Source organism: Prionailurus viverrinus, chromosome F1, assembly GCF_022837055.1.
Source record: "Prionailurus viverrinus isolate Anna chromosome F1, UM_Priviv_1.0, whole genome shotgun sequence".
NCBI lineage: Eukaryota > Metazoa > Chordata > Mammalia > Carnivora > Felidae > Prionailurus > Prionailurus viverrinus.
Window position 1 is genome coordinate 37774825 of NC_062577.1, and position 12887 is coordinate 37787711.

Here is a 12887-nt window from a genome sequence, read left to right on the forward strand (position 1 = left end):
AGGTCATGATCTCACACTCTGTGAGTTCGAGCCCCGCGTCAGGCTCTGTGCTGACAGCTCAGAGCCTGGAGCCTGTTTCAGATTCTGTGTCTCCCTCTCTCTGACCCTCCCCTGTTCATGCTCTGTCTCTCTCTCTGTCTCAAGAATGAATAAACATTAAAAAAAATTTTTTTTTAATAATAATAAAATAAAATAAAATAAAATGCCTTCTAAGAACTTCTTCGCCCGTATCCTGTAAATTCTGACGTTCCGTAGATTAATTATCCATTAATTAAAAATATTTTCCAAACTCTCTTGCAAATTTCTTTGACCCATGTGTTCCTTAATTTCAAATATTTGGGCGTTTCTAGCTATTTTCTTTTTATTTATTTCTAATTTTCTACTCTTGCTTATTTCATTGATCTAAAGGATAGTGATCCTGGGCACCTGGGTGGCCCAGTGGGTTGAGCATCCGACTCTCTGTTTTGGCTCAGGTCATGATCAGGTCATGGGATTGAGCCCCGCGTCAGGTTCCGTGCTGAGTATGGAGCCTGCTTAAGAGTCTGTCTCTCTCTCCCTCTCCCCCTCTCCCTTGCTCTCTCTCTAAATAAAAATACATACATACAACTTTAAAAAAAAAAAAACACAGAACTCATATTGAGGAAGTGATGGCGGACTAGAGCCAGAGTCTTCAGGGAAATGAGGGGAATGGCCTGGGGGTCTCTAGGTGACTGCAACATTGCACGGTAGTAGTTGCACGATACGGCAGGTTTAAACTGAAATAAAGGCTATAAAGCGGGGACATTGTGTCTGCCTCTGCTGCTCATTCAGAGGAAACTGAGGCACCAAGAGGGGAGAGCCCACATAGCAAACCTCAGACCTCTTGTGGCTGCCCTGAGAGCTTCCCAGCACCTCCCTGGGCCTTGCCGTCTCTGCTCCGAGCTCCACAAAGTTTAAAACCAACCTGAGCCACACATATTTTGGGTTGCTTGCTTGCTTTGGACAAAGGTTAATGAAATCACCACCTACCTAGCCACCCAGGCAAGAAACCCTGGCCACGTGTCTAATACTTCCTTTCTCATTCAGGCACCAAGTCCTGACAGCTCCGAGATGTCACCTCATCTCCATACCCACTACCTGTGCCTTAAATGGGGCCACCTTCAAGCCTGGCCTTGAGCGTTTCGAGATGCCAGTGCCTCCAACTGGCCTCTCCGCCTCTCGCTCCCCCCACCTGCCTCCCAGCCACCAGAGTGTGCCGTCACCAGCGCAACCACCGAAGTGATGCTGACGAAATCCTTCCCCTGTGTCAAAACGTCTGCCGGCTCCCAATTTTCTGCAGCTAGAAGTCTTAGGCTGTCACCCAAGGCTTTCTCCACCTGGCCCCAATCCACCCTGAGTGTCTCTGGCTCCTTCCCATTCACTTACTCCCTGTACTCCACCCAAGCGAGGCATCTCCCCAAACATGACGTGCCTGTTTAATCCCACTGTCTTTGTGCTGTTTCTTCTGCCCAGTGTGCCCTGCCCCTAGCTCTGCCCGTCAAAACCCTGTTTATCCTTTGAGGCCCAACTCACATGGCCTTCTCTCCATGGGACCTGCATGTTTGCACCTGCGTGGAGGCCCCGATCGGGTCTTGACTTCTGCGCGGCTCTGTTTTCGCCCTCTGTGAAAAGTGGAGTTCCTTGGGGGCAGGGGCAGCGACTTACTAGTTTTTGTGCCCTTTCTCAAGACTGAGCACAGCTCCCAGCAGAAAGCATTTGCTCCAGCATGCGTGGACATGGGTTCCGCTTGTGTTGCACTGATCTTAGTAGCCTCCCAGGCCTCCCTCCCCACTATCTGATCTTAAAGTCCATAACCTCAGCCTCCAAATTGACCAAGCACCCCCTGAGCACCTCCAGGGAAAGACCACTGGAAGCTGTCCTCGCTGTTAGATGCACCTCTCCCTTGGCTTCTGCTCACCGGCCCTTGTCTTCACCCACTGGGGCCATGGAGAAGGGATCCCATCTCTCTTCCTCGAGACCGTTCTCTCAATATCTGAATGCAGTCATCTTGTGTCTCCGAGTTGTCTCATATCCAGGCTAACCCTTCTCGGATTCTTCAGACTTTCCTTCTAGGGCGTGATTTAGCATCCCCCTCGCTGTCTCGTTCACCCTTCTTTGAACACATCTCAGGTTGTCATCATCCCACTTAAGAACTGGGGTTCTGAATGGGACCTAGGACATCAAATGTGGCCTGAGTGGGATCGAGGCCAGTGGATCGGGACGTCTCCAATTTGGGGCATACGTGTCTAGTCTACTCTGCCATCCAGCCCAGAAATCACTGGTTTCTTGGCCTCTCTGATCCCCCATTCCTTGAAAACTCATGCAGAGGTCTTTTTTGACTTCAGGGAACCCAGACTGGTGGTGGATCCTACTCTGAGCTTCCCCAGGGATCTAAATCTCGTAAGGAGCAAGAACACTGGGCGTGCGCCTGTTGGTATTTGGAAATGGAATTCTCCAGTGTGGGTAGATCCAGCTTTGGTATCAATGTATTCCCAATCAATTTATTTGGTATCAAATTTGGTCATTTAGTTCTAGGTGGGGAAGTGGTCAGAAGCCACAGAAAGTGATGTCTCAGTATAACTGTCAGGAAATCTCGGCTCCGACGCGGAGCCAATGGATGGCCTTGGGAAAGCCTCCTCACCCGTTTCCTTTCTGCTAAAACGAGGTGTCCAGGGCCCCATGCAGTTCTGCCACCCTGTGCTGATATGTGGCGACTCCCAGAGCATCAGTGCTCTCCAAGACTCCTTTCCCCTTGTCCCCTGTTCCCCAGGGTCTCCATGAACTCCAGACCATAGCCCCAGCCTTCCCCAGGTTTCTGGTGGGAGCACGGGAGCCCACACTCTGGCATTCATACACGGATTCCCACACCCTCCCCGCCTCAGCCTCCTCAGCCACACCGTGCCGGTGGCAGGAGGCAGGAGGCCCACGAAGCTGGTGAGTCAGGCTGTCAGAACTGGCCCTGCCTGTTCTACGTTCCATCGAATCACAGTGTCAGCAAAAGCCCAGGCCAGGGTTTGGCTAGAAACCTCTTCCAGCTGCTGTCACACATTCTCCAGGTGGGCAAGGCGTAGAGCTTTCTTGCAGAAGCCCAGGCCAGCTGCTGGATTTGCAAAAGCCCTTCCCGCCCCTTCTCTCCCTCAGGTGGCAGTCACGCCTTCTTTTATAATGGCCGGCAGGTCTGTGGGAACAACCTTCTCCCTGCTGGCGGGGACAGGACACCAGCTCCAGACTAGGCTGGTGGACTGGGGAGAATACTAACATTTGAGACTCAAAACAAAAGCTGGTGGGAACAACTTGTCCGCATAGACTCTGGGTGAGGTGACACCCACTTGGCCACTGCCCAGAGGGCCGTTAAGAGAGGAGCCCCACCCGACCCCCCTGCAGGAAGCTCCACGGGACCACCAGACTCAGTTTCTCACCTCAGAAAATGGGGGCAAAGGACTCCTTAGCACCAGAGAGCCTCACGTTAAAACTTCAGGGGGGGGGGGGGGGAGAGGTGTGTGGAAGGGAATTAGGTTAGCACTTCCCAAAGGGATTCCTTTCCCGCAGGATGTTCGTAGGTGCTCAGTGACAAAAGAAGTCTAAGTTTCGGAAACTCTGGGCTACATGAAGCTAAACAGATTTCCCCAAAGCTTCAAGGTGCTAATGTGTGTCACAGCAGAGAGAGGACAAAGAGAGGAAGTGGGGGTGACATGAAGCCCCTCCCAAACTTGTTTCATGGAAGAAACACTTCTGGACAGAACACCTGTGTTCCGGACAGCCAGTCTGAGTGACACCCCAGATTGACGAAGCTCACTTTGGAAGGGAGATTCTGGAGTCCCAGACAGAGGCCCATCTTGAGCGTGGTAAATGGCAAATCAGATGGACACGGCCTGGGAGAGACCTCTGTGTCAGCCGGCCAAGGGCCAGGGGTAACTCGGCCATGGCTGGCCTTCAGCCAGTGGAGAGGCTGGTGGGAAGATCATGAGAAAAGTAGGATTCAGGGACGCCTGGGTGGCTCAGTGGGTTAAGCGTCCAGCTTCAGCTCAGGTCACGATCTCACAGTTCACGGATTCAAGCCCCGCATTGGGCTCTGTGCTGGCAGCTCGGAGCCTGGAACCTGCTTCGGATTCTGTGTCTCCCTCTCTCTCTGCCCCTCCCCTGCTCATTCTCTGGCTCTCTCTGGCTCTCAAAAATAAATAATCATTGAAAAAAAAATTTTTTTTTTTAATTTTTTTTTCAACGTTTATTTATTTTTGGGACAGAGAGAGACAGAGCATGAATGGGGGAGGGGCAGAGAGAGAGGGAGACACAGAATCGGAAACAGGCTCCAGGCTCTGAGCCATCAGCCCAGAGCCCGACGCGGGGCTCGAACTCAGGGACCGCGAGATCGTGACCTGGCTGAAGTCGGACGCTTAACCGACTGCGCCACCCAGGCGCCCCGAAAAAAAAATTTTTTTAAGAAAAATAGGATTCAGGATGGGAGAGGAGAGCAGGGCCTGTGTCATCACTTACAGAATGAAATGCTCTCTCCTGTCTCCAACCAGCCTGATACCAGCTGACCCAGATTCCCAGAGCCTCCATATTTCCAGGGGTTAGAAGGGCACCTAGCTCAGTAACTCTCAAACAGTAATGCACATGCGGATCCCTAAGGATCCTGTTAAAACGCAGATTCTGAAATTCTGGTGGATGCTGTTGTTTCTGGTCTGTGGACCGCACTTTGAGTAAGTAGCAAGGTCCTAGCCAGGGCAGGAAGGCTTTCTGGAAGGGTAGACCCTACAAGAGAGGGGAGACTCAAGGGAACAGTTACCAGAGAGCAGAGCTGGGGCTGAAGAGCACTAAGAAAGTGGGAAGAAGCTGAAAGCAGAACAGGATGGTGGGAAAAGGAAGCCAGTGGAGTCTGGGGCTCAGGTTTTAACGTTCGGTGTGGGGCAAGAGGCACCGTCAGGGCTGGAGGATAGACACCAAGGTAGAGCAGCTAGCGAGTTCCCCCCATCCCCCACCCCTGGGGCCACACAAGTGGGGTTGACAATAATTCTGGTGCAGGGCCTAGGGACCACCGGGTGAGCATGATAATTTGTCAGAAGAGGAGCGTGACCACATGGGTTCCGGGTCTCCCCACTATACAGAAGAGACCTCTGAGGTCCTGGCAGGAGATGGGAGTGTTATCAGCACCTTCCCTTGGCCTCCCGTCACTGGCGGCTGCAGGCGAGGCAGGATGGGCTGACTCACCCAGCCAGGCCCATCTTCCCATGACCCGTGGGTCCCAGACTCGGCTTAAGGAAGGAGAAGGCAGGAAAGAGGGGTTGGCCAAGGCCTGTCCTAACCCTCGGGACCAGGGACCTAAAGTCGGGGAACCTGAGGGGAAGGAGTAGGGGGGGTGGACACCACAGGGACAGGAGAGACCAGGGAGATGCACTGGGGGAAAAGAGAGCCTTTCGGTCTCCACAATATCCCGGAGACAACAGCAAACACTCATAGGCTTGTGATAAGCACTATTCTGAGCTCTTATATTTATATAAGCCCGTTTCATCCTCCAAAATCCAATGAGACCGTTGCCAATATCATCCCCACTTTACAGGTAAAAAAAACTGAGAGAGTGACTTGGCCAGGGTCACACCGTGAGTCCATGTTAGAATGGGGATGCAACCCAGGGAGTCTCGCTTCAGAGTTTGTGCCCTTTACACACCTTCCAGAAGACAACAGGTTCTAGGGCACCTGTGACCTCTCCCTCCCTCTCCCTGCTCTCCACCATCCCCCACCCCACCCTCTGGCCAAGAAAGATGCAGAATGGGTTGTTGATGACCAGGACACCGGTACCACTCAGGCGTGGAAGGCAGCCTGAGATCTTTCTCAGGAAAACTCCTTTCCAACTGGTGGTTTCCCCACTCATTCATTCAGGGCGCTACAGTCCTGGACTCTTCATCTCCAGCGGCTGAAACTTCTGTGACTTTTCAGAGTGTCAATTTCTTCAGGGTCAAACATCCAAATGTCCCTGCCCCAGAGCCCCCAAATCTCTCTGTTGACCTTTCCAATCAGCAAGATTATCTCTGGCCTTTTTAGGACACCACGTGTATGTTACCTGGCCTTTGTGAGTCAGTCTTGACTCCTTGGGGATAGATGGTCATGCATTCACTCTTTCAGCAGTTATGGAGTGTCCCCACATTCCAGTCATACCCTTGGCGGTGAGGATTCAGCAGTGAACCAAAAACAGACAAACTGCAGGTCTTCCCAGAGCTTACAGGAAAGAGACAGACCAAAAACAAGATAAGGGGAAAAGGGGCCAGAAGCGCAGGGTGGAAGGGAGGTTGCGACAAAGTTTGCTCTAATGGCCAGGGATGGCCCCTCTGCAGAGGCCGAGTAAAGACCTACAGGAAGGGAGTTTTGATTATGAAATATCATTTTTCTTTCAATAACTGCTACCACCTGTGCTCTAGGGAAACCCCTTTCCGCGGGAGGGTGGGTTCCAGTAAAGATTCCAAAACTTGGGGCGCCTGGGTGGCTCAGTCGGTTGAGCGTCCGACTTAGGCTCAGGTCATGATCTCACGGTCTGTGGGTTCAAGCCCCGCGTCGGGCTCTGTGCTGACAGCTCAGAGCCTGGAGCCTGCTTCCGATCCTGTGTCTCCCTCTCTCTCTGCCCCTCCCCCACTCTCACTTTGTCTCACTCTGTCTCTCAAAAATAAATATTAAAAAAAATTTTTTTTAATTAAAAAAAAAAAGATTCCAAAACTTAACAGCCACTTTTGTTTCTTTCAACAGCCCTTTGTAGTTACTAAGCCTTCATCCCCATCCACTTCAAATCCCAACCTCACATCCAGTTCACATCCCCATCCCCATCCCCGCCCATCCCCCGCCTGCCCAGCACAGACCAGATGTGGGGGAGCAGGGCTGGGCTGTGCTCTCTCACACGCCCCTTTCCACACGGATCCCTGTCACTCTGGGGTGGTGCCAAGGAAAGGGAAGGAGCCTATTCGTATTGGGTTCCCATGGGCGTCACACCATCGCCCTGTGTCGAGGCTTCAGCTCTTCTGCCCCGTTGTCTGTTAACTCAGAAGGACCCAGAAGGGGGACTAACAGAACCATCCGGGAGGGTCTCTCCCAGGCCACGCCCATCTGGTTTGCCACTTACCATGTTCCAGGAGGGCGCCTGCCAGGATGTGTACTCAGTAAATTTGTGTTGGATTTATGGAATGACTGAACGAATGAATGAATGAATGAACCCTATCAAGCAGACTCAGTCAGTGCTAACATTGATAGCACATGAGTGAGGTAGACGTCTGAACCTTTCAAGATCAGACTTTTTTCCCAGGTTCCGTTGTTTTTGTTTTGATCCACAGTGCTTTGACAACTATAAAAGGCAATGCAATGATAATGTAACATTTTACCGTCTTTTCCCTTTCTGTCAATATTTAACCATCAAATGATCAAATCCTGTGCAAAATCTGCTGAGTGAGAATGATTTCCTCCTGCATTCATTCAACCCGTATGAAGGGGCACAGGGATCTATGGAAAACAAGCCAGGCCTCATGAAGCTCCCAGTCTAGACGGGGAGAGGTGAGGAAATCAACAGTGAAACTGACTGGGATGAGGCCAGTGTTCATTGGCAAGTCATTTTTTCTGAGCAATGTGGAACAGTGGTATGATCGTACACTCATCATCCCAGACTGCCCGAGCCAGTGACCAAAAAAACTACAATAGACAGATCTCAACAGTATTTCACACAAATTTTCTTATAAGGATTGATGCGTACATACTTTGCATTATATAGTCAGAATTGTTCAAATATTCCTTAGCTAAAATACAGAAGTGATTTCTTTAAAATATGCTTTTGTTTCCATCAGATATTCAATTTTATTTGGTAGAAAGTATACCATGCAGGGGCGCCCGGGGGGTGGGGGCGCAGTCAGGCGTCCGACTCTTGATTTTGACTCAGGTCATGAACTCACGGTACAAGCCCCAGGTCTGGCTCCACATTGACAGTGGAGGAGCTTGCTTGGGATTCTCTCTCCCTCTCTTTCTCTCTCTCTCTATTCCCCTATCCTGCTTATGCACGTGCACACACACACGCTTTCTCTTTCTCTTTCTTTTTTTTTTTTTTTTTTATTTTTGTTTTCAACGTTTATTTATTTTTGGGACAGAGAGAGACAGAGCATGAACGGGGGAGGGGCAGAGAGAGAGGGAGACACAGAATCGGAAATAGGCTCCAGGCTCTGAGCCATCAGCCCAGAGCCCGACGCGGGGCTCGAACTCACGGACCGCGAGATCGTGACCTGGCTGAAGTCGGACGCTTAACCGACTGCGCCACCCAGGCGCCCCAATTCTCTTTCTCTTTCAAAATAAATACATAAACTTTAAAAATTAAAAAAAAAAAAAGGAAAGTATACCACGCAAATGAAAAATCATAATCAAAACAATCGGGATCCTGCCGTGTATGACCTTGGATGAGTCACCCAACTTCTTTGAGCCTCAGTTTCCTCACGTATAAAATGGAACTATTTACATCCTTACTTTGCCCATCACTGTAATCAGAGTGCACATAAATTACGTTGCACGTTGACTGGCACACAGTAGGTGCCTAATATGTGGAGGCTAATATCATTCATTAGTATGATCATGTAGCCAGCTTATAAATTATGTCCAGTTTCTCCCAGTAGAGTCTGCCATTCACCACCTCCCCTGGGCCCCAGTAGGTGAGACAGGTGGGGTCAGAGGGATCTCCATGTCAAGATCAGAGGGGAAAACTTTGCTTGTCCCTACCCCCAAGCAGCCACGAAGTGACCGCGCCACTCCTTCATCCTCACCAACCTGCACCCCAGGTGGCTGGCTTCTTTGGAGAATTGGCAAGGCAGGGGTGGGTGGGGACCAGGGAGGGGTGAGGCAGCTCATGCTCAACAGGTCTCCCTGACCCGCCTTCCGCAAGCCCAGCACAATCTCAGCCCTGGAGCCAGCCTGGGAATCTCACTACCTCTCCAGCCCCGCCCTCCACGTTCCTGAAGAGCAGCTCCAACCCCACCGCCTCTTTCAGATTTGCGTCGCCCAGGCCTGACTTTGCAGGGGAAACTGCTTCGGGTGAGCTGAAGGTGTGGCCGGTGTGGCCAACGCAGCGCTGAGTGCAGGGCCACCGGGCAGGGCTACCCCCTGGGGGCTGGGTGCTTTGCACAAGGTGGAAACATTTTTCTCCTGAGTCTTCAGTTGAGAGCAATTGAAATCCCTGTAGCTGTTGGGGTGGGGGCTGAGAACCGGGATGAACAGGCTCCCGCTGGGGAGGGAGGGCGGGGCTGGGTACCCAGACCTGGTTTCTATGAATCACAAGCCCAGGATGAATGGGCCTTAGTGTGGGGTTCTCAAGGCAGCCTGGGGATGGGGGGAGGGGCATTGTCCGAGGAAACCGTGGGGACACGGTTTCTCTTCTTGGAGAAACAGCCACTTGAGCCAGATCCTGAGGGGTGGGGAAAAGTCGGGTAGGCAGAGAGGGAATGAAGGCATTCTAGTGGTAAGACAGAGCATTGCAGAGGTGGGAGAACGTGGGATATTTGAGGGTCACAAAACAGCTAGTTCCATCTGGCTGCATCGTAAGATTGCACGTAGACTAAGGTGGGGGGCGCTGCGGGGTTCCCTGGATCAGCTCTCCACCCCGACAGCAGCTGGACCAGCCCACTGCTGATATTTTTAGGCCAGGCCTCTGTCCACCCTCTCGGCATGGTTGAGAAGTGACCCACTGGCAAAGCAATGACAGGTGCTTTCTAAGTCCCCCTAAGCACCTGTGGACAGGGCATGGGCTGTAACCACCCACTGGGAGGAGGAGGCTGCCTGTGTTCTTCCAACTCTGAGCAAAGCCCCCTCCCGTGTTGGAGAAGGCGTCTCTCCTCCTATCAGGTCCCGGGGCTTCCCTTGGGGCAGAACAGCCAGACTTGCAGGCTGACAGGCACAGCACAGAGATGCTGCTGTGAGCAGCTGCGGGGGGGGGGGGGGGGGGGGCAGGGGCAGAGGGTGCTGAACCCCTGCACTCATGCCCTGTGCCCTGGCCCCTGGGCCCACCTCCAGCTGGCTCACGGGAAGCCCCAACTGTGGCTCAGGCCCTGCCCTCTGGGAGATCTGAGACGGTCCTCAGCCTGCAGCGTCCTTGTGCTGGGAAGAGCCTTAGCCCTGAAGCCATAAGCTTGGGTTCAAATCCCAGCTTTGCCACTTACTAACTGAACGGCCCTTGGCATGTTGCTCAACGCTTCGAAGCTGTTTCCTCATCTGAACATAAGGATGGGACCTCAGGGCCGTGGACGATGGGTAGGTTGGCCCAAGAGAATATGTGTCACGTAGCCAGCACAGTGCCTGGCACGTAGGACAGGGTGAGAAACACACGAGGGGATGTTATGTAGGAGAAAGGGTAGGTTTACCCCCAATCAGCAGCATTGTCCCCCCAGTTCCCAATCTTCCTCCCCATAGGGCCAACAGGGCAGGTTGGACTTTTCAGCCCAGAAGGATGAGTACCCACAGCCATCCTGTGGGGACATGGATGCCAGCCTGGTCTAGCCTGCACTTCTGGCCAGCCCCCAGCCCCCAACCCGGGCCCGTTGAAGAGCCCGCCACCCCTCCCCCGGGAGGCCTGTCCTTGAGCCCAGCACAGACAAGAGGCAGCCCCCGACTCCAGGAGGGGTGCTGCCTCACCTTTTCCAGAAACCAGGCTGCACCGTCAGGGGTGGATCCACCGGGAGCAAGCTGGCCACGTCCATCCAGGAGTGGCACAGACCTGGGAGGGACAGTCGGCACCAGCAGGCTCTCGCCGTCCCGGGCCCCCAGTGATCTGCACAGGGAGAAGGCCTGACCCTGGAATCCAGAGGGAAGACAGGCTTGCAGGGGCTCCTTGTAACCCCACAGAAGGGAGGAGCTGGCTAGGACCCAGCCTTGGTGAATCAGCTTCCCGAGCCCCCAAAAGGGGCTGGTAAGGAGTTACAACCAAAATAACAGTATCAACGGCTGACATTTACTACCCACTTAACTCACACAGGCACTGCACGCGTGATCACATTCAACCTTCCTTAACAATCCCCGTGTTTCAACAGAAGGGAACTCAGGCATAGAGAGGGGAAGTCACTGGCCCAAAGTCGCAGAGCTGGGAAGTGGACGGGCCAGAATTTGATGGGAGAAAATGAGGATCTTGATTCAGAGCACGGAGTCTCGGGCAGGAAGAGCTGGATTCCAAGGCAAGTGGCCCCTGGGGCGTCCACCCTCCTCTCTTAGCTCTTCCTCCTCAACAGTGGGTTTATCATGTGAATGCATGACACGACACGAGCTTGTTTGGACAGAAAATCTGGTGATAGGAGGATGGCAGGGGGGAGGGAGGGTCTCCACCCCTCTGACCGAGGGCCGAGCTGAGCTTAGAGGTCATTTTCCCTGACCTATGGGTGTACACAGGGTGCGAGAGATCCGTGAGGTGAGGGGTGTGCCCAAAGCAGGGGGAGATGGGACCCTCGTGGAGAGGGTAGTGCCTGGGGGTTGCAGGGGACAGTGGGCGCAGGGGGAACCTCGGTGTCTGGGGTCACAGGCCACGCTGCAGCAGCCTCACCGAGCTCCTGAGTGGTCAGGAGGCCCAGACCAGCTCCTGGAATACTCGTGCCCTCAGTGTTTGGCGTGGCTTCCGCTGCCCAGGAAGCACAAGAGTGACAGAAGTAATGAACGAACCAAGGGCAAGGTGTGCGTGCCTGTCTGACACACCTTCCCACTCCCTCGTGAGCCCATCACAGTGTGCTTCTGTGCATACGTCCGTGGTCCCTCCGTTCCCCAGCTGTGTCATGGGGAAAGCACGGGACGACTAGGCTGGAAGCCCACGCCCCTGCCTTGGGCTGATGACCCAGGTATGCCCCTGCACCCTGGCACTCGCTTGCTCTCTCCTTGGTGAACAGGACAGAACCGGGCCACCTGCCCAGACTCTTTGGTTATGGACGAACACTCCAGGCCCCGTGCACACCAGGTGTCTTCAGGGCTCCCATTTAGAGGCAGCACTCTGGATCAACCTGTGGTGTTGCTGTTAAGGTGACCGATGGGGACCTGGACCGGCCGCCACAGAGTCGGAGCATGGTACGCCCTGCCTGGGGACAGTGTCTAGGGCACTCGCAGGGTCTTCCCTCACACCAGGTGACTTCAGGACAAAAGGGATAAGTGGAACCTGACCTCAGGGAGACTCAGAGTAAGACGGCAAGGCCACCTCTATGTCCCTGTCAGTGCGTGGCCTTTAAAGGAGAGGCCACGCCTGCGAGGTCAGAGGCATGATCACGAGGACCCCGTTGGGAGAGGGGGGTGCAGGAAGCAGGACCCAGGCCTGCACCATCATTCCCTCTTGTGGCCCAAGATGAGGCTGAGACATAGGAGGTGGGGCCCCCATGGAGATTTGGCAGTTGGAAAATTCTAGCCTTTCAGTTCTAGATTCAGTGCCCCTCTCTCTGGTAGCAGGGAGGGTGGAGCCACAGTGGATCTCCCAGAGACGATGATGGGAGCCCTCTGTGGGCCTAAGGCCCTGCCTCCTGTCTTTTGGGCACTTACAGAGGTCCTTCTTGTTCCCCACCAGAAGACCTTGGATTCTGTGATAACCGGGGCTCTTCAAACACACTAAGCCAGCTCTTGCTTCTAGGGCTTTGTTTATGCTGTTCCGTCTTCCCATCCCTGGCCCCTGCCCTTGACTTTCTTCTCATCCCCTGAGACTCCATGTAGAAACCCTCTCCTTCAGAAAGCCCTCATGCTCACCAATGCCAGGTAGGGTGGCTCTTGTCTGGGCTTCCCTAGCACCCACTGTCCTGCCTGCGGTGACACTGAGCTGGAATCTTCTGTTTGCGGCCTCTCTCCCGCTGGGCTAGGCCTAACACAGTGCCTAGCACATATTTGGTTCTCAGGAGACATTT